Here is a 20,262-nt window from a genome sequence, read left to right on the forward strand (position 1 = left end):
ATATATATATATATATATATATATATGTATGTCATACCTAGTAGCCAGAACGCACTTCTCAGCCTACTATGCAAGGCCCGATTTGCCTATTAAGCCAAGTTTTCCTGAATTAATATATTTTCTCTAATTTTTTTCTTATGAAATGATAAAGCTACCCATTTCATTATGTATGAGGTCAATTTTTTTTATTGCAGTTAAAATTGACGTAGATATATGACCGAACCTAACCAACCCTACCCAACCTAATCTAACCTATCTATATAGGTTAGGTTAGGTTAGGTAGCCGAAAAAGTTAGGTTAGGTTAGGTAGGTTAGGTAGTCGAAAAACAATTCATGAAAACTTGGCTTATTAGGCAAATCGAGCCTTACATAGTAGGCTGAGAAGTGCATTCTGGCTACTAGGTATGACATATATATATATATATATATATATACACACACACACACCCACACACGCAAGGAACATTGGGTTTGTTAGGGGTACATAGCATGGTGTTTACATTCTTGTAAAGCTACTAGTACATGCAGCGTTTCCAGAAGGTCCTTAATCTAATGGATAATTTTAAGTAGGTAAATTGTAGCAAAATTTATAAAAAGTTGACAGATACTTTGTAAAAAAAAAAATGAGAGAGATTACTAGGTACATTAAAGCACATCGATAGCTCTGATTGATTGCATTGACAGCTATCAACAGTCGCTACATGGTGCGGGAGAATAACTGTGTAAATCCTAGCATTTAACAAGGCATTTTTGTTGATCCGAACCGGGGTTTCCCAATGCAGGACAACGAGGCTAAGCAGACAGTAGCTTCCCGAGAAGGAGCTGCAAAGAAACACGTACCAGTAGGCGTGGGGATAAAAATGACAAAGGTATCCACCAAATCAACTAGGTGTTTATGGATGAATAAATCATCAGGACCAGTAGAATCAACATGACTAAGATCAAAATACTTAGTCCATGTAGCAGAACCAAATAAAGCTTGGAACATATTAGAACTGGAAGGAATCGTGTGAGTGTGACTGCGGAGGGAACAGCACCGAGCACCCCCAGTAAGAGGGGGGGGGGGCAAAGAGGCCCAGTTGTTACAATGAGAGATGGAGCCACTCCATGTGATGAGGTGGTCATCATTGGGAGCTTGGGGCTCAACCCAGCCACAGAGGTGGGAGGGGGAGCAGATAGGGGTAGTTGGGACCTGGTGGACCAAGCACTCACAAGTCAGGTAGTAGAAGAGCTCCCAGAACCCCATCAAGCAGGGAGAGTCAGGAGCTGCCTGATCTGGGACCAATGTAGTGTGGGCTACAGAGCCCAGCTTTCCATCACAGTCCGACTTGGGGGCCTGGTCTCCCACCCCTCACGTCTTAGAAGTTAAAAAGAGGGTCAGATATCAGCATGTAAATGAACGAGTAAACATTTCATCAACAAACAAGGCCCCATACCCACCTTGGAGCCACAATTAGAGGATAGGACACCCAACAAGACAAAGGCTCCCCCCCCCCCAGGGGTGCACTGTAGATATACGCCCTACAATCGCAACCATAGGAATCATCAGTCCGTCAAGATATAATGGAAGCTCAGCACGATATAATTGGGCTCAACAATAATGTTAAAGATTGACAATAAAGATGTCCTCTTGCTCGACATTGCCGAGTACCACAGTTTTACGGGTGAGAGAGTGTGCCTCCCCAAAAACCCGGTGTCTAAACAGAAGAAAACATTTGAGAGAATAATCAAGAATTGCAAAACGTCACAGGGAAATAGCAATTAAACAGGAGAATTGGGAAGGAAAAATTAAACTTAATAGGAAAAAGTATTCAGCACAATTAGCGATGATGCCAACAAGAGCATTAGGCTTCAAAAGGACAGAGGACACTGTCCCATGGAGCATCACACTCTAGCATCAGCCAACCAAGCCCCCTCATGATGGCAACGGGCTGGAAAGGGAGGGAGAGATGAAAAAGACGAGAGGGTGAAGAATACTGCCCAGTGTAACACCAGTGCTAATAGGTAGAGTGGGTGAATTGGAATCATTCACAGAGACATACTGGAGCCTGTCACTAAGGTAAGACTGTAGGTATTGGAGGGATTAACCTCTTACTCCGTAATGTTGTAATTTAAGAAAGTTAATGTGTTAACAGTGTAAAAAAAGTCTTAATGTAGGTCAACAAATAAATGAACAAGGGCACTCATTTCTTCCAAGAGCTGCATATATAATGTTAATCATACTAATTGGTGCACGATTGGTCCTATTTTTGGGCCTCAAACCATTCTGGCAAGAACTAAGTAAATTTTGTTTTGCTAAATAGGATTAAGGCTGCTTGTAGATTAACTCTTTAAAATATTTTAGACAAAATCTGCAGAGTTGATATTGGTCTATAATTGTTGACTTCAGTGAGATAGACACTTTAATGGACTAAGGTTACTCTTGCTTTTTTTTCCTTAGAATATCAGGAAAGGTTTGGAGTTCAAATGATTTGTTGTAGAGCAATGAAATGGCTGGAGCTAAAAATCTAGAGGTTTCTTTGAAAATTAGGGTTGGTATGTGAACATATGGTATCTGTGCATGGGGTTCATTCATCCACTGCAAATTACCTGATGCTCATCACCACCCAATAAAAATCTGCTATCAGAACAATAAAACTGTCTTCAAACAACACACAAGCCTCTCTGTTTAAATCTCTGAACATGCTAAATATACACTCACTCTACACATTCTCTTGTGCTATTTACATGTACAAAACATTGTTCCTAAATGCTAATCCTGATCTGAAACTCTCCATTGATAGATGTAATATAACCCACGAGCACCACAACATAAATAAATATCTGTTTGATATAAATTGACATTCATGCTAATATAATAATCAAATAAAAAAAAAATCAAAATCAAAATGTTTATTTAGATAAGGTACATACATACAAGAGATTTTACAAAGAGTGATGGATTTATAGATTAGGGCTAGTACATACAATGCCTAAAGCCACTATTACGCAAAGCGTTTCGGGCATGAAAAACTTAAATGACTAAAGCTTAATACTAATTGAGCATGAAGAATAAAATGAGTTGAGAACAAATAAAAAAAAAAAGAGATAAAAGGGGGGATCATGGCAGAAAAAGAAGCACAAATACAATTCGGTCGACAGCGTCATTTAAAAAAAAAACAGACATTGGTTGACAATAGAGGGGTAAGGTAGGTTACAGGGAATTTATTAGGTATAGCTTCGTTTATATCTTAAACTGGTTGCGAGAGGTACAGTCTTTAACATGGTTGGGAAGGTCATTCCACATTCTGGGTCCCTTGATTTGTAGAGCATTTCTAGTATGATTAAGTCGTACTCTAGGAATATCAAAACTGTATTTATTTCTGGTGTGGTGCTTATGGGTTCTGTTACAACCTTCTATGAAGCTTTTGAGGTCAGGATTGGCATTACAGTGCAGCGTTTTATATATGTATAATACACATGAGAGAATGTGCAGAATAATTGCCAGTAAGGTTTATGTAATTCACAATCACCTTAATATAATTGCCAGTTTGGATAATATAATTGACAGAGGATTATACGAATCACGATCATATTATTGCTAATCAAGCTAATATAATTTTGAAACAGGCTTTTTCACCCACAGGGTTATTGATCGATGGAACTGACTACCCACCAACGCCATAATCTGCCAAAATCTGCTGAATTTCAAAATATACAAGGAAACAATCAAGGAAAATTGGGGGGGGGGGGGGGGAGAGAACCTTCAACAAGCTGCCAGCTTCTTGTTTTTATCTGAGGCCACTAGGGTTAGTGGCCCTCAGGTAAATTGGGTAAAATATTATTCCAAGACAATTACAGCATAACTGATAAGTTAGGCCAGAGTAATATAAATTTCTGGTAAATTTAGAGTGATGTCAATTTCTAGAGTAATATAAATTTCTGGTAAATTTAGAGTGATGTAAATTTCTAGAGTAATATAAATTTAAATTTCATATTAACTTGACTGACAGTTATAAATGCCAATCTGCCTTCAATAAACTCTTCGGTGAAATATTTATAATCAAGAGTATTATTCATAAATATGCCTAAACAAAAAATATAAAATAGACATCAGTTTGCATATGAATCTGATGAGATAATTCCTTGATTAACCTACATTTCCCTATCAATCAAATGGTCTCATCTTAAGTACGTCTCAGACTGTCTTCTTCACCAGCACCAATGCTAAATAATATTACAACAATAATGTCCATAACTTAGCTACAGAGTATATTACATTTTAAATAAATTTTCACAGAGAACATAAACAGAAAGCACATTATTATTTACCTAAATATGAAGAAAAACATTTAAAGCTTTGATTTATCTTTGCTAAACTAAAGAGATATTTCTATACTTATAAGCAATTTTGAATTTTCCTATAGTGACAGCTTCTCTAGTTCTTGCTTGGTCATCTAACTTTCATAAAAGAACAATATAATAAAATATCTTGATCTTTACCTTTCATGGTGAAGTGTATTTCTCAAACAAAATAGAATTACCTTTGAAGAACATCCAACTGACATTGTGATAGCACACTGTTAGATTAAAGTTAAGTTAATATACCTATATGTCCCTCATTATCCTTCAACGTTCTCTTAATTACCTTCCACACTCTAAGTGTTTAGCCTATTATCTGCATGTATCATTTTGTGCCTCTTCATATCACGAAGACGACATGAATCTCTTCCCACACTCTGGACACTCGTGAGGCTTGTCACCTGAATGTACTAACATGTGCCTTATTATATTTCCACGTTCTCTAAATTTTTTGCCACACTCAGCACATTGAAAAGGTCTCTCATCCGAATGCACCATCCTGTGACGCTTCATATGTCCACGCTCACTGAATCTTTTCCCACACTCTGGACACTCGTGAGGCTTGTCACCTGAATGTACTAACATGTGAGTCGTCATATTTCCACGTTTACTGAATCTCTTCCCACACTCTGGACACTCGTGAGGCTTGTCACCTGAATGAACTAACATGTGAGTCGTCATATGTCAACGTTGACTGAATCTCTTCCCACACTCTGGACACTCGTGAGGCTTGTCACCTGAATGCACTAACATGTGCCTTATTATAGTTCCACGATCTCTAAATTTTTTGCCACACTCGGCACATTGAAAAGGTCTCTGATCCGCATGCACCATCCTGTGAGTCTTCATATTTCCAAGCAGACTGAATCTCTTCCCACACTCTGAACATTCATGAGGTTTGTCACCTGAATGCACTAACATGTGAGTCTTCATATTTCCAAGCAGACTGAATCTCTTCCCACACTCTGAACATTCATGAGGTTTGTCACCTGAATGCACTAACATGTGAGTCTTCACATATGAAGCACCGGTGAATACCTTCCGACACTGTGGACACTGGTGAGTCTTCATCTTCTTTATGACAGGTGCAGTTTGTGTGAAGGTTTTCTCCCCCGGATGTTGGGAGAAGAGTCAAGGCTTGAGTGTTGTTTCTTAGAGTTAGACTTGATGTGAGCACTTGGCGGTCAATGGTGGTGCTTCTTCTTTATGATAGGTGCAGTTTGTGTCAAGGTTTTCCCTTAATGCTCGTGCTGGACACTCACCGGCTGGGGCGCTAAAATGGCGGCGGTTGTTTACCCTCTCATCACCTAAGCGTTCCAATGTTTTTGTCTGGTTCCACATATCATTTTTCCTACTTCTTATTTATGTTTATAACTGGTCATTTACAATTAACGCTTGTATTTATCCTCATGTTTTTCAATCAAAGAATGTACTTTGGAATTGTTTCTTTAAACATAATGCCACACGATTACACTTTTTGAAGGAAACAGCTCTCTCACTGGGATACAAGATACTCCTTACATTGACAACACTAATTTTTTTGCCATTTCGGAAACCAGTTTTGGACGTTTCGCTTATGTGTACGTGTTCAATATTAAATCGACTATATAATGTTATTAATAATTAAATTATTATAAATTAAATAATTAAATTATTTATTATAAATAAATACTTAAAAAATGTATTATGTATGTTGTATTAAAAATTAAAAATACGGATGTACACTATTTCACTCGGAGATATTTGCATAATACGAATTATAATCTGAAAATATATACATATAACAATGTATAACCATGAATGAAAAATCAAACAGGAAATTACTTAAGCACATACGTGATAATCAATTCAATTTCTTTCTTTATTATGCACCCCATACCCATCCCGTGTGCGGTGGTGTAAAGGATTACAGAGGCATATAATTGGTTCAGGAACTGAACCCTCTAGTTCGTTTAGCTAAGCAAATAACAATGTTTGACGCTAGTTACAAAATTAACAATGTTGCATACACATGTACACACCCTCATATATACATGTACATATATATATATACGTATACACATATACATACACATACATATCTAATCACCCACACAAATAATCTTTGTGTCACAAGTGACACAAAGAGGTGTCACAAGTGATCAACAAGAGGCTCACAACAGTCACTATACAAGGCACTTTACATCTATAGTGAGTCACACAGTTACTATAGTCTTGCTCCACACCCACCCAACTGGGCGGCAGCTTTACAGTCATGTGCTCCACACCCACCCAACTGGGCGGCAGCTTTACAGTCATGTGCTCCACACCTACCCAACTGGGCGGCAGCTTTACAGTCATGTGCTCCACACCCACCCAACTGGGCGGCAGCTTTACAGTCATGTGCTCCACACCCACCCAACTGGGCGGCAGCTTTACAGTCATGTGCTCCACACCCACCCAACTGGGCGGCAGCTTTACAGTCAGGTCCATGCATTACCTACAGTAAGCAAATTTTGGATACTTCACTAAGATTTCGGGCAGCACATCATTATGAATGAAGTACTTACACAATTCTTGGACACTATTAATGGTGTTATCTCTAAATTCCGCAATTTTTTCACATTCCATTATATAATGCCGCAAAGTATGCGAATAGTTCTGCTGACAGTTTACATTTAGTCAAATCTACATCAGGAGATGTTACAAACTGCCAGAGGTATTTGTAGCCGAGCCTAAGCCTAGCAGTGGTAACATCTAGAAGTCTGCTAACATTATTGGATGACCCATAGACGTGCGGTTCTTCCTGCATAGTAGAATGATGATAGATGGAGTAACTGGTGTGAATTTCACTTTGCCTCAAGTCTCCGTAATTTAGTTGATGTTCCTGGGATATTGCTGCCCTCAGACTGATCAAAGGCAGTCCAAGTTGGTAATCAATCAACCTGTCCTCTTAAAAAGAACGTCGCTTTTGGCCGTTTGCCCGTATGGCCGAATATGGACGTAATTTGAAAATGAAAAAAAATTGAAAATAAATTTGGGATTTTTTTTTCAACAACAGTAAGTCAAGGGTCCTCTGCTAGGTTAGGTGGGCAGAAAATTCTCATAAAGTTTCAAAACGTTATGAAAAACGTTAATTGAAAGTTCCTCCTCTAAGCTCTCCGAGGAGGGCCGGACGACTCAAACAGAAAACGGAACAGTACGTCACTTTTGTGAGTCGATTTCATTTCAAATTACGTCCAAATTTGGCCATAGTGCGCATACAAGCCAAAAGTGACGTTATTTTTAAGAGGACGGGTTGAATCAATTCCCTCTTTACGAGCAAAAGTCTTGGCTAGCTCATCGGTTCTATCATGCATTCGGAGACCAATAATCAACACGTCATAATATACTTTGGCTGATATGTTCATCAATATGGAAGTTCTTAAGTTTTCTCCTTTCATAATTTTCCTTCGTGGTTATACATTGTCTTCAACTCTACATTGTCATACTATTCATTACGTGTTAATTTTTTCATGAAGCCTGTGAGGTGCGGATAAAAGATAAACTTATAGCCAGTTTTTTTTTATTTACTCTTTGTAATTCTTCATATAGAATATCGTAGCATTATATAGAATAGGGTAGCAGCACAATGCTGCGTATACCTAAGCTTATCAATGAAAAAAAGGGATTTATATACACACACACACAAATATATATATATATATATATATATATATATATATATATGTCGTACCTAGTAGCCAGAACGCACTTCTCGGCCTACTATGCAAGGCCCCATTTGCCTAATAAGCCAAGTTTTCGTGAATTAATTGTTTTTCGACTACCTAACCTCCCTAACCTAACCTAACCTAACTTTTTCGGCTACCTAACCTAACCTAACCTAAAAAGATAGGTTAGGTTAGGTTAGGTAGGGTTGGTTAGGTTCGGTCATATATCTACATTAATTTTAACTCCAATAAACAAAAATTGACCTCATACATAATGAAATGGGTAGCTTTATCATTTCATAAGAAAAAATGAGAGAAAATATATTAATTCAGGAAAACTTGGCTTATTAGGCAAATCGGGCCTTGCATAGTAGGCCGAGAAGTGCGTTCTGGCTACTAGGTACGACATATATATATATATATATATATATATATATATATATATATATATATATATATATATATATATATATATATATATATATATACATATACATATACAAAGCCAGTGTACAATTCAATTTCTTTCTTTATTATGCACCCCATACCCATATATATATATATATATATATATATATATATATATATATATATATATATATATATATATATATATATATATATATATATATATATATGTATATATATATATATATATATATATATATATATATATATATATATATATGTCGTACCTAGTAGCCAGAACGCACTTCTCAGCTTACTATGCCAGGCCCGATTTGCCTAATAAGCCAAGTTTTCCTGAATTAATATATTTTCTCTATTTTTTTTCTTATGAATTGATAAAGCTACCCATTTCATTATGTATGAGATCAATTTTTTTTTTATTGTAGTTAAAATTAACGTAGATATATGACCGAACCTAACCAACCCTTCCTAACCTAACCTAACCAATCCTACCTAACCTAACCTAACCTATCTTTATAGGTTAGGTTAGGTTAGGTAGCTGAAAAAGTTAGGTTAGGTTAGGTTAGGTAGTCGAAAAAACATTAATTCATGAAAACTTGGCTTATTAGGCAAATCGGGCCTTGCATAGTAGGCTGAGAAGTGCGTTCTGGCTACTAGGTACGACATATATATATATATATATATATATATATATATATATATATATATATATATATATATATATATATATATATGTATATATATATATATATATATATATATATATATATATATATATATATATATATATATATATATATATACAAAGCCAGTGTACAATTCAATTTCTTTCTTTATTATGCACCCCATACCCATCCCGTGGGCGGTGGTGTAAAGAATTACAGAGGCACATAATTGGTTCAGGAACAGAACTCAATAGTTCGTTTAGCTAAGCAAATAACAATTTTGACGCTAGTTACGAAATTATTAATGTTGTATATACATGTACACACTCTCATACATACATGGAAATTCCGGGCTGTGACGGGTTCAGAGACTGCACAACAGGAACTATAACAATGGGTGGACCTAAGATAATAGTGGCAGTCATTTACAACCCTCCCCTAAATGACAGAAGACCTAGACAGGAGTTTGATAGGAACAACATGGCAACCATTAATATAATAAGAGAGAGCAGCTTCAGTTGCCTGCAGGAATGGCTCAAGACTCTTAATCATGAGCGATTTCAACCATGGAAAGATAGACTGGGAGAATGGGGACCCACATGGTGGTGCAGATACGTAGCGAGCTAAACTCTTGGAAGTGGAAACAAGGAATTTTCTGAGCCAGCATGTCAAGAAACCCACAAGAGTGAGAGGCAATGATGAACCAGCTAGACTCGACTTGATATTCACCCTGAATGAGTCAGAAATAAGAGAAGTCAAAGTTGAAGCCCAAATAGGAATGAGTGACCACAGTGTACTGACCTTTGAGTACTTGGTGGAGGTAGGAATAACCTATCCAAGGATGGGATCGGAGGGAAAAAGATTGAATTACCGAAGAGGAAAATATGACGAGATGAGGAACTTCCTCAGGGGAATACCATGGGAAACAGAACTTAGAGAAAAGAATGTGCAGGTCATGATGGATTTTGTCACCCAGAAGTGCCAGGAAGCTGCAGACAGGTTTATCCCTGTCCAAAAATCAAATCAAATCAAATCAAATCAAATCAAATCAATGTTTATTTAGGTAAGGTACATACATACAAGAGATTTTACAAAGAGTGATGAATTTATAGATAGAGCTAGTACATACAATGCCTAAAGCTACTATTACGCAAAGCGTTTCGGGCATGAAAAACTTAAATGACTAAAGCTTAATACTAATTGAGCATAAGGAATAAAATGAGTTGAGAACAAATAAAAAAAAGAGTTAAAAAGGGGGGGAACATGGCTGAAAAAGCAGCACAAATACAATTCGGTCGACAAACAGCGTCATTTAAAAAAAAAAAAAGACATTGGTTGGCAACAGAGGGGTAAGGTAGGTTACAGGGAATTTATTAGGTAGTGCTTCGTTTTTATCTTAAACTGGTTGAGAGAGGTACAGTCTTTAACATGGTTGGGAAGGTCATTCCACATTCTGAGTCCCTTGATTTGTAGAGCACTTCTAGATTCAGATTCAGATTCAGATTCAGATGTTTATTCAGGTAAGGTATATACATACAAGTGATGTTACATTAATGGATTGATATATAGATAGAGCTAGTACATACAATGCCTAAAGCCACTATTACGCAATGCGTTTCGGGCAAGAAAAACATTAATATCTAGAACTTAATACTAATTGAGCATAAAGAATAAAAGATGTTGAGAACAAATACAAATAAAGATAAAAAAAAGGGGGAACATGACTGAAAAAGCAGCACAAATACAATAGGTTGACAAACAGTGTTGATTAAAAAAAAAGAAAAAAAAAAGAAAATAACAGACATGGGTTGACAATAGAGGAGTGAGGTAGATTACAGGGAATTTATTAGGTAGTGTTTAGTTTTTATCTTAAACTGGTTGAGAGAGGTACAGTCTTTAACATGGTTGGGAAGGTCATTCCACATTCTGGGCCCCTTGATTTGCAGAGCATTTCTAGTTTGATTAAGACGTACTCTAGGAATATCAAAACTGTATTTATTTCTGGTGTGGTGCTCATGGGTTCTGTTACAACCTTCTATGAAGCTTTTAAGATCAGGATTGGCATTATAGTTTAGCGTTTTATATATGTATAATACACATGAGAGAATGTGCAGTGACTTAATATCTAACATATTAAGAGATTTGAGTAGGGGTACCGAGTGATGTCTGGGGCCAGAGTTGGATATTGTTCTAATAGCGGCTTTGTGTTGGGTAATTAGAGGACGTAAGTGATTTTGGGTAGTAGAACCCCAAGCACAAATACCATAGTTGAGATAAGGATAGATAAGGGAGTAATAGAGAGTCACCAGAGCAGGGCGTGGTACATAATATCTGATCTTAGAAAGAATGCCCACAGTTTTTGAAACTTTTTTTGATATATTTAGAATGTGTCCCTGGAAATTCAGCTTGTGGTCAATGAGAATGCCAAGGAATTTGCCATCTAATTTGTTACAAATTTGGGTATTGTTTATTTTGAGATTTATAAGACTAGAGGATTTATTGCCAAACAGAATATAGAAGGTTTTGTCAATGTTAAGGGTGAGTTTGTTGGCAGTTAGCCAAAGATGGACTTTATTTAGCTCAGTATTTACTGTGGCATTTAGAGCAAGAGGGTCAGGACTGGAGTAAATGAAGGTTGTGTCGTCAGCAAATAGAATTGGTTTGAGGTGTTGGGAGGCATTTGGAAGGTCATTAATGTAGATGAGAAAGAGGAGAGGGCCAAGTATGCTGCCCTGAGGAACACCAATGTTGATGGGTAGGGTGGGAGAAATTGTATTATTCACAGAAACATACTGGAGCCTGTCAGTAAGGTAGGACTCGAGGTATTGAAGGGAGTGTCCTCTGACTCCATAATGATGTAATTTAAGAAGAAGGTTTTGGTGGTTGACAGTATCAAAAGCTTTACGCAGGTCCACAAATAACCCAACAGGGAGCTCCTTTTTATCAAGAGCTGTATGAATCGAGTTAAGCATACTAATAAGTGCATCGTTAGTGCTTTTTTTGGGTCTGAAGCCATATTGGCAAGGGCTAAGTATATTGAGTTTGGCTAGATATGAGTAAAGCTGCTTGTATATAAGTTTTTCAAAAATTTTTGACAAGTTTGGCAGGATTGATATAGGTCTGTAGTTGTTAACATCTGTGGGGTCACCACATTTGTGGACAGGCGTTACTCTCGCTTTTTTTAGAATATCTGGAAAGGTTTGGAGTTCAAGTGACTTGTTGAAGAGCAAAGCAATAGCAGGGGCTAAAGATCTGGAGGCTTTTTTGTAAATTAATGTAAATTTGTAATGGCTTTTTTGTAAATTTGTAAAGATTGATTAAGTCGTACTCTAGGAATATCAAAACTATTTATTTCTGGTGTGGTGCTCATGGGCTCTGTTACAACCTTCAATGAAACTTTTGAGGTCAGGATTGGCATTACAGTTCAGCGCTCTATATATGTATAATACACATGAGAGAATGTGCAGTGACTTAATATCTAACATATTCAGAGATTTGAGTAGGGGTACCGAGTGATGTCTGGGGCCAGAGTTGGATATTGTCCTAATAGCAGCTTTGTGTTGAGTGATTAGAGAACGTAAATGATTTTGGGTAGTAGAACCCCAAGGAGTTCTAGGAGAAAAGGAGAAAAACGAAAAACAACAGAAAAACCCATGGTTCAACCAGGAATGCAAGGTAGCGAAGAAACTGAGTAAAAGAACATGGAGAAACTACAGAAATAACAGAACACCAGAGAGCAGGGAGAGATACCAGGGGGCCAGAAATGAGTATTTCAGAGTGAGGAGGGAAGCAGCGAGACAGTTTGAAAATGACATCGTGAGTAAAGCCAAGACCCAACCAAAGCTGCTCCACAGCCATATCAGGAGGAAAACAGCAGTGAAGGAACAAGTGATGAAGCTGCGAAAAGGGGATACCCAGCAAACATTTTCATGTTTTTAAAACATCCTAAAAACGACATTTCATTGTTTTCAGCACGTTTATAATTACGTTTAGAAAATGTTTTTTGAGAACTTTTATATACAACCTTAGAACGTAAATAATTAACATTTCTAAAAACTTTTTTATAATCTTTTAATTACCTACATTAAAACGTTTAGGGTAAATTAGGGTATAATAATTTTTTAATTCATATCTGAAATAGAAAGGAAGAGAAAGAAAGAAGACATATCTGAGAAAGAAATGGACATCCTATATATGTATGTGCAAATTACAAATAAATAGGGTACAAAAAGAGAATTAAAATATTATATTTATTTAATTAAGAATGAGTAATACAACAAAATATATGTAATAGCTCGAAATATATAGACTATATCTATAACAGAATATAAAAGTAAAAATTTAAAAATCTATAAAAATCTATATATGCAATATGTGAACACAATAGATTTTGTGATCAAGCAGCCTGTGATTCATGTCATGCTGAGATCAGTCTGACGTTACAAGCAGTTATTGTTACTTAAAACTAAAACAAGTAAAATTTTCCGAGTATACATATAACACTATAGTTTTTCTATGACTAATAATAAAAATCTATTAATCAAAAGTTTAGGACTAATTAACTAAAAATAAAAATCTACAAGTGAATTTAAACACAGTCAAGTATAATATTCATGTAGAAAGAGAAAGAAAAAGAGAGAGAGAAGGAAAGAAAGAGAAAGAAAGAAAGGGAGAAAGAGAGAGAAAGAAAAGAAAAAACAGTCATGTATAATATTCTTATTAGCACCATGCAATATAACTTAGATTAAGTAAAAATCTCAGACATTTTTAAATCAAATGAAATATGAGAGCCAGAGAGAGAGAGCGAGAGCCAGAGAGAGAGCGTGAGCCAGAGCCAGAGAGAGAGAGTCAGAGCCAGAGAGAGAGAGAGAGAGCCAGAGAGAGCCAGAGAGAAAGAGAGAGCCAGAGAGAGAGAGAGAGAGCCAGAGCCAGAGAGAGAGCCAGAGCCAGAGAGAGAGAGAGCCAGAGAGAGAGAGCGTGAGCCAGAGCCAGAGAGAGAGTGAGTCAGAGCTAGAGAGAAAGTCAGAGCCAGAGAGAGAGAGCCAGAGCCAGAGAGAGAGAGCCAGAGCCAGACAGAGCCAGAGAGAGAGAGAGTCAGAGAGCGAGAGCCAGAGAGAGCGAGAGCCAGAGAGAGCGAGAGAGCCAGAGAAAGAGAGAAAGAGAGGGGGAGAGAGAGGGCCAGAGCCAGAGAGAGAGAGAGCCAGAGAGAAAGAGAGAGCCAGAGAGAAAGAGAGAGCCAGAGAGAGAGAGCCAGAGAGAGAGAGCCAGAGAGAGAGAGCCAGAGCCAGAGAGAGAGAGAGAGAGCCAGAGAGAGAGAGAGAGCCAGAGAGAGAGAGCCAGAGCCAGAGAGAGAGAGCCAGAGCCAGAGAGAGAGAGCCAGAGAGAGAGAGCGTGAGCCAGAGCCAGAGAGAGAGTGAGTCAGAGCTAGAGAGAGAGTCAGAGCCAGAGAGAGAGAGCCAGAGAGAGAGAGCCAGAGAGAAAGAGAGCCAGAGAGAGAGAGCCAGAGAGCGAGAGCCAGAGAGAGCGAGAGCCAGAGAAAGAGAGGGGGAGAGAGAGAGAGAGAGAGAGAGAGAGAGAGAGAGAGGGCCAGAGCCAGAGAGAGAGAGCCAGAGCCAGAGAGAGAGAGAGCCAGAGAGAGAGAGAGAGCCAGAGAGAGAGAGAGAGCCAGAGCCAGAGAGAGAGAGAGAGAGAGCCAGAGAGAGAGCAAGAGAGCCAGAGAGAGAGAGCAAGAGAGCCAGAGAGAGAGCAAGAGAGCCAGAGAGAGAGCAAGAGAGCCAGAGAGAGAGCAAGAGAGCCAGAGAGAGCAAGAAAGCCAGAGAGAGAGCCAGAGAGAGAGAGAGCAAGAGAGCCAGAGCAAGAGAGCCAGAGAGAGAGAGCGAGAGAGAGAGAGAGCCAGAGAGAGAGAGCAAGAGAGCCAGAGAGAGAGAGAGAGAGCCAGAGAGAGAGCGAGAGAAAGAAAGAGAGAGAGAGAGAGAGAGAGAGAGAGAGAGACAGACAGAGACAGAAAGACACACACACAACAAAAGAGGAGACAGAACAAAATTAAGGCAAGGAGAGAGAAGACAGAACAGAAACAACAGAGAGAGGAGAGAAATTAGAAATCATTGAAGAGAAGGGGAAGAGAAACACAAGATAAGAAAAAAATACAAGAAAAATATACAAGATAAAAATGACATAAATGAATACCACAAATATAAAAAGTAAAGGAAGAGAGAAGCTAGAAGAGACAGGAAACGAGAGGTGTTAGAAGAGAGGAGGAAAGGAGAGATTAAAAGTTAAGAAAAACAGGAGAGAAACGTAAAAGAAATAAAAAAAAGGGACATTTGTGAGGAGAGAAAATAAAGAGACCAGAGAAGACCATATATCAAGAGTGTGAGGATAAAGACTTATATATTTTCTTAGTAGACATCCTCTGGCTCTTGTTGCCCCTCTTGTATACGAATTGTACTTGCAAGCTTTCCCTGAAAAGATATTAACAAAATTAATATTTAATTATTTATTTATATAAATTACACACACACAAACTTTATATATTATATATATATATATATATATATATATATATATATATATATATATATATATATATATATATATATATATATATATATGTCGTACCTAGTAGCCAGAACTCACTTTTTGGCCTACTATTCAAGGCCCGATTTGCCTAATAAGCCAAGTTTTCATGAATTAATTGTTTTTCGACTACCTAACCTACCTAACTTAACCTAACCTAACTTTTTCGGCTACCTAACCAAACCTAACCTATAAAGATAGGTTAGGTTAGGTTAGGTAGGGTTGGTTAGGTTCGGTCATATATCTACGTTAATTTTAACTCCAATAAAAGAAAATTGACCTCATACATAATGAAATGGGTAGCTTTATCATTTCATAAGAAAAAAATTAGAAAAAATATATTAATTCAGGAAAACTTGGCTTATTAGGCAAATCGGGCCTTGAATAGTAGGCCAAAAAGTGAGTTCTGGCTACTAGGTACGACATATATATATATATATATATTATATATATATATATATATATATGTCGTACCTAGTAGCCAGAACTCACTTCTCAGCCTACTATTCAAGGCCCGATTTGCCTAATAAGCCAAGTTTTCCTGAATTAATATATTTACTATAATTTTTTTCTTATGAAATGATAAAGCAACCCTTTTCTCTATATATGAGGTCAATTTTTTTTTATTGGAGTTAAAATTAACGTAGATATATGACCGAACCTAACCAACCCTACCTCACCTAACCTAACCTATACTTATAGGTAAGGTTAGGTTAGGTAGCCAAAAAAAGCTAGGTTAGGTTAGGTTAGGTAGGTTAGGTAGACGAAAAAACATTAATTCATGAAAACTTGGCTTATTAGGCAAATCGGGCCTTGAATAGTAGGCTGAGAAGTGCGTTCTGGCTACTAGGTACGACATATATATATATATATATATATATATATATATATATATATATATATATATATATATATATATGTCGTACCTAATAGCCAGAATGCACTTCTCAGCCTACTATGCAAGGCCCGATTTGCCTAATAAGCCAAGTTTTCTTGAAATAATATATTTTCTCTAATTTTTTTGTTATGAAATGATAAAGCTACCCATTTCATTATGTATGAGATCAATTTTTTTTTATTGGAGTTAAAATTAACGTAAATATATGACCGAACCTAACCAACCCTACCTAACCTAACCTATCTTTATAGGTTAGGTTAGGTTAGGTAGGTTAGGTAGTCGAAAAATAATTAATTCATGAAAACGTGGCTTATTAGGCAAATCGGGCCTTGCATAGTAGGCAGAGAAGTGCGTTCTGGCTACTAGGTACGACATATATATATATATATATATATATGTCGTACCTAGTAGCCAGAACTCACTTCTCAGCCTACTATGCAAGGCCCGATTTGCCTAATAAGCCAAGTTTTCATGAATTAATGTTTTTTCGTCTACCTAACCTACCTAACCTAACCTAACCTAGCTTTTTTTGGCTACCTAACCTAACCTTACCTATATATATAGGTTAGGTTAGGTTAGGTAGGGTTGGTTAGGTTCGGTCATATATCTACGTTAATTTTAACTCCAATAAAAAACATTGACCTCATACATAGTGAAAAGGGTAGCTTTATCATTTCATAAGAAAAAAATTATAGTAAATATATTAATTCAGGAAAACTTGGCTTATTAGGCAAATCGGGCCTTGAATAGTAGGCTGAGAAGTGAGTTCTGGCTACTAGGTACGACATATATATATATATATATATATATATATATATATATATATATATATATATATATATATATATATATATATATATATATAATTTCGTAAACCTCACCCTGTAAACATTCATGTTTCTACATGTTAAACAAGCTACAAGGATGAGGGAAGGGGATGTTCCCTCCATGCTGGATATTATATTTACCAGGAAAGAGAATGATATATTTATCATTCAGTACCTCCCTCCTTTGGTACCTCCCTTTTCCTCCTTTCAGTACCTCCCTCCTTTTACCCAAGTGACATTGTCACTTGGGTAAAAGTGACCATGTCTTTTTGGGAATAAAGTATGCAATGCATTATAATCTGGAAGAAAATGAGCTTGAAGCAGTTGAAAAACCTGACTTGTGGAGAGGTCATTATGGGGAACTCAGATATTTCCTTAAGGAATTTGACAAACACTTGCTGTTAGGACATGAAGTAAATGAGATGTATGTCAAGTTTTGTGAAATATATGATAATGGCACAACAAAATTTATACTAAAGCAGAGATGCAGAACTAGGAAATAGGGAAAAATTGCCCAAACATACAAGCAATACAAAGATGCGAGAAACAACAATAGCAGTAAGGAGAGGGGCAGAAAGACTATGACTTTCGGTCATATTCAACAACACAAATATACATACACACACACACATTATTGGAAAAAATTGGAATTGGAATATTGGAAAAAATAATTAAAACTAAATGGGTAGAACACCTGGAGAGAAATGATATAATTTCAGACAGACAGTATGGTTTTCGATTTGGAAGATCCTGTGTATCGAATTTACTCAGTTTCTATGATCGAGCAACAGATATATTACAGGAAAGAGATGGTTGGGTTGACTGCATCTATCTGGACCTAAAAAAGGCATTCGACAGAGTTCCACATAGAGAGGTTGTTCTGGAAACTGGAAAATATTGGAGGGGTGACAGGTAAGCTTCTAACATGGATGAAAAATTTTCTGACTGATAGAAAAATGAGGGCAGTAATCAGAGGCAATGTATAGGACTGGAGAAATGTCACAAGTGGAGTACCACAGGGTTCAGTTCTTGCACCAGTGATGTTTATTGTCTACATAAATGATCTACCAGTTGGTATACAGAATTACATGAACATGTTTGCTGATGATGCTAAGATAATAGGAAGGATAAGAAATTTAGATGATTGTCATGCCCTTCAAGAAAACCTGGATAAAATAAGTATATGGAGCACCACTTGGCAAATGGAATTTAATGTTAATAAATGCCATGTTATGGAATGTGGAACAGGAGAACATAGACCCCACACAACCTATACATTATGTGAGAAATCTTTAAAGAATTCTGATAAAGAAAGAGATCTAGGGGTGGTTCTAGATAGAAAACTATCACCTGAGGACCACATAAAGAATATTGTGCGAGGAGCCTATGCTACGCTTTCTAACTTTAGAATTGCGTTTAAATACATGGATGGTGATATACTAAAGAAATTGTTCATGACTTTTGTTACGCCAAAGCTAGAATATGCAGCTGTTGTGTGGTGCCCAACAACAGAAGTTGGCCCATATCTTAAGAAGCACATCAACAAACTGGAAAAGGTGCAAAGACATGCTACTAAGTGGCTCCCAGAACTGAAGGGCAAGAGCTACGAGGAGAGGTTAGAGGCATTAAATATGCCAAAACTAAAAGAGAGAAGAAAGAGGTGATATGATCACTAAATACAAAATAGTAACAGGAATTGATAAAATCGACAGGGAAGATTTCCTGAGACCTGGAACTTCAAGAACAGGAGGTCATAGATTGAAACTAGCTTAACACAGATGCTAAAGAAATATAAGAAAATTCACTTTCGCAAATAGCGTGGTAGACGGTTGGAACAAGTTAGGTGAGAAGGTGGTGGAGGCCAAGACTGTCAGTAGTTTCAAAGCGTTATATGACAAAGAGTGCTGGGAAGACGGTCTCATCCTGTAACTACACTTAGGTAATTACACACACACTATATATATATATATATATATATATATATATATATATATATATATATATATATATATATATATATTAGTATATTTTGGTAGCAGTCTTTCCTGTAGACATATATTATTAAATATGACCGAAAAAGTAAGATTAATAATTCTAACACGAATTTTCTCAATCTTTCGTACATTATGCTTCACTGTTGGAGGTAAATCAAAAATCACTTCTCCAAAATTCATTTTTATTTCTAGTCTGACGCGACACAGGCGCGTTTCGTAAAACTTATTACATTTTCAAAGACTTCACAAATACACAACTGATTAGAACTTACGTCTCTCTGATATTATATCTACATTTGAGTGAGGTGGGAAGGATGATGTGGCATTAACACAAGACAGAACAGGGGATATTAATAGGGTATTAAAAGTATCAACACAAGACAGAACAGAAACAATGGGTATTGAATAGAAGTGTTTGTAGAAAGCCTATTGGTCCATATTTCTTGATGCTTCTATATTGGAGCGGAGTCTTGAGGTGGGTAGAATATAGTTGTGCAATAATTGGCTGTTGATTGCTGGTGTTGACTTCTTGATGTGTAGTGCCTCGCAAACGTCAAGCCGCCTGCTATCGCTGTATCTATCGATGATTTCTGTGTTGTTTACTAGGATTTCTCTGGCGATGGTTTGATTGTGGGAAGAGATTATATGTTCCTTAATGGAGCCCTGTTGCTTATGCATCGTTAAACGCCTAGAAAGAGATGTTGTTGTCTTGCCTATATACTGGGTTTTTTGGAGCTTACAGTCCCCAAGTGGGCATTTGAAGGCATAGACGACGTTAGTCTCTTTTAAAGCGTTCTGTTTTGTGTCTGGAGAGTTTCTCATGAGTAGGCTGGCCGTTTTTCT

General features: G+C 37.0%; 1 long non-coding RNA gene across 1 annotated transcript in view; it reads right to left on the reverse strand.

Annotated features, from left to right (window-relative positions):
- Positions 1-5,887, reverse strand: part of LOC138371379 (uncharacterized) — a 38,610-nt gene extending 32,723 nt beyond the window's left edge. The window contains exon 1 of the long non-coding RNA XR_011230424.1: positions 4,524-5,887. This is a non-coding gene — a long non-coding RNA (uncharacterized lncRNA). The remainder of the gene's footprint in view (positions 1-4,523) is intronic.
- Between the last annotated feature and the right edge of the window lie 14,375 nt (positions 5,888-20,262).

The sequence above is a fragment of the Procambarus clarkii genome, chromosome 35 (assembly GCF_040958095.1).
Source record: "Procambarus clarkii isolate CNS0578487 chromosome 35, FALCON_Pclarkii_2.0, whole genome shotgun sequence".
Lineage (NCBI taxonomy): Eukaryota > Metazoa > Arthropoda > Malacostraca > Decapoda > Cambaridae > Procambarus > Procambarus clarkii.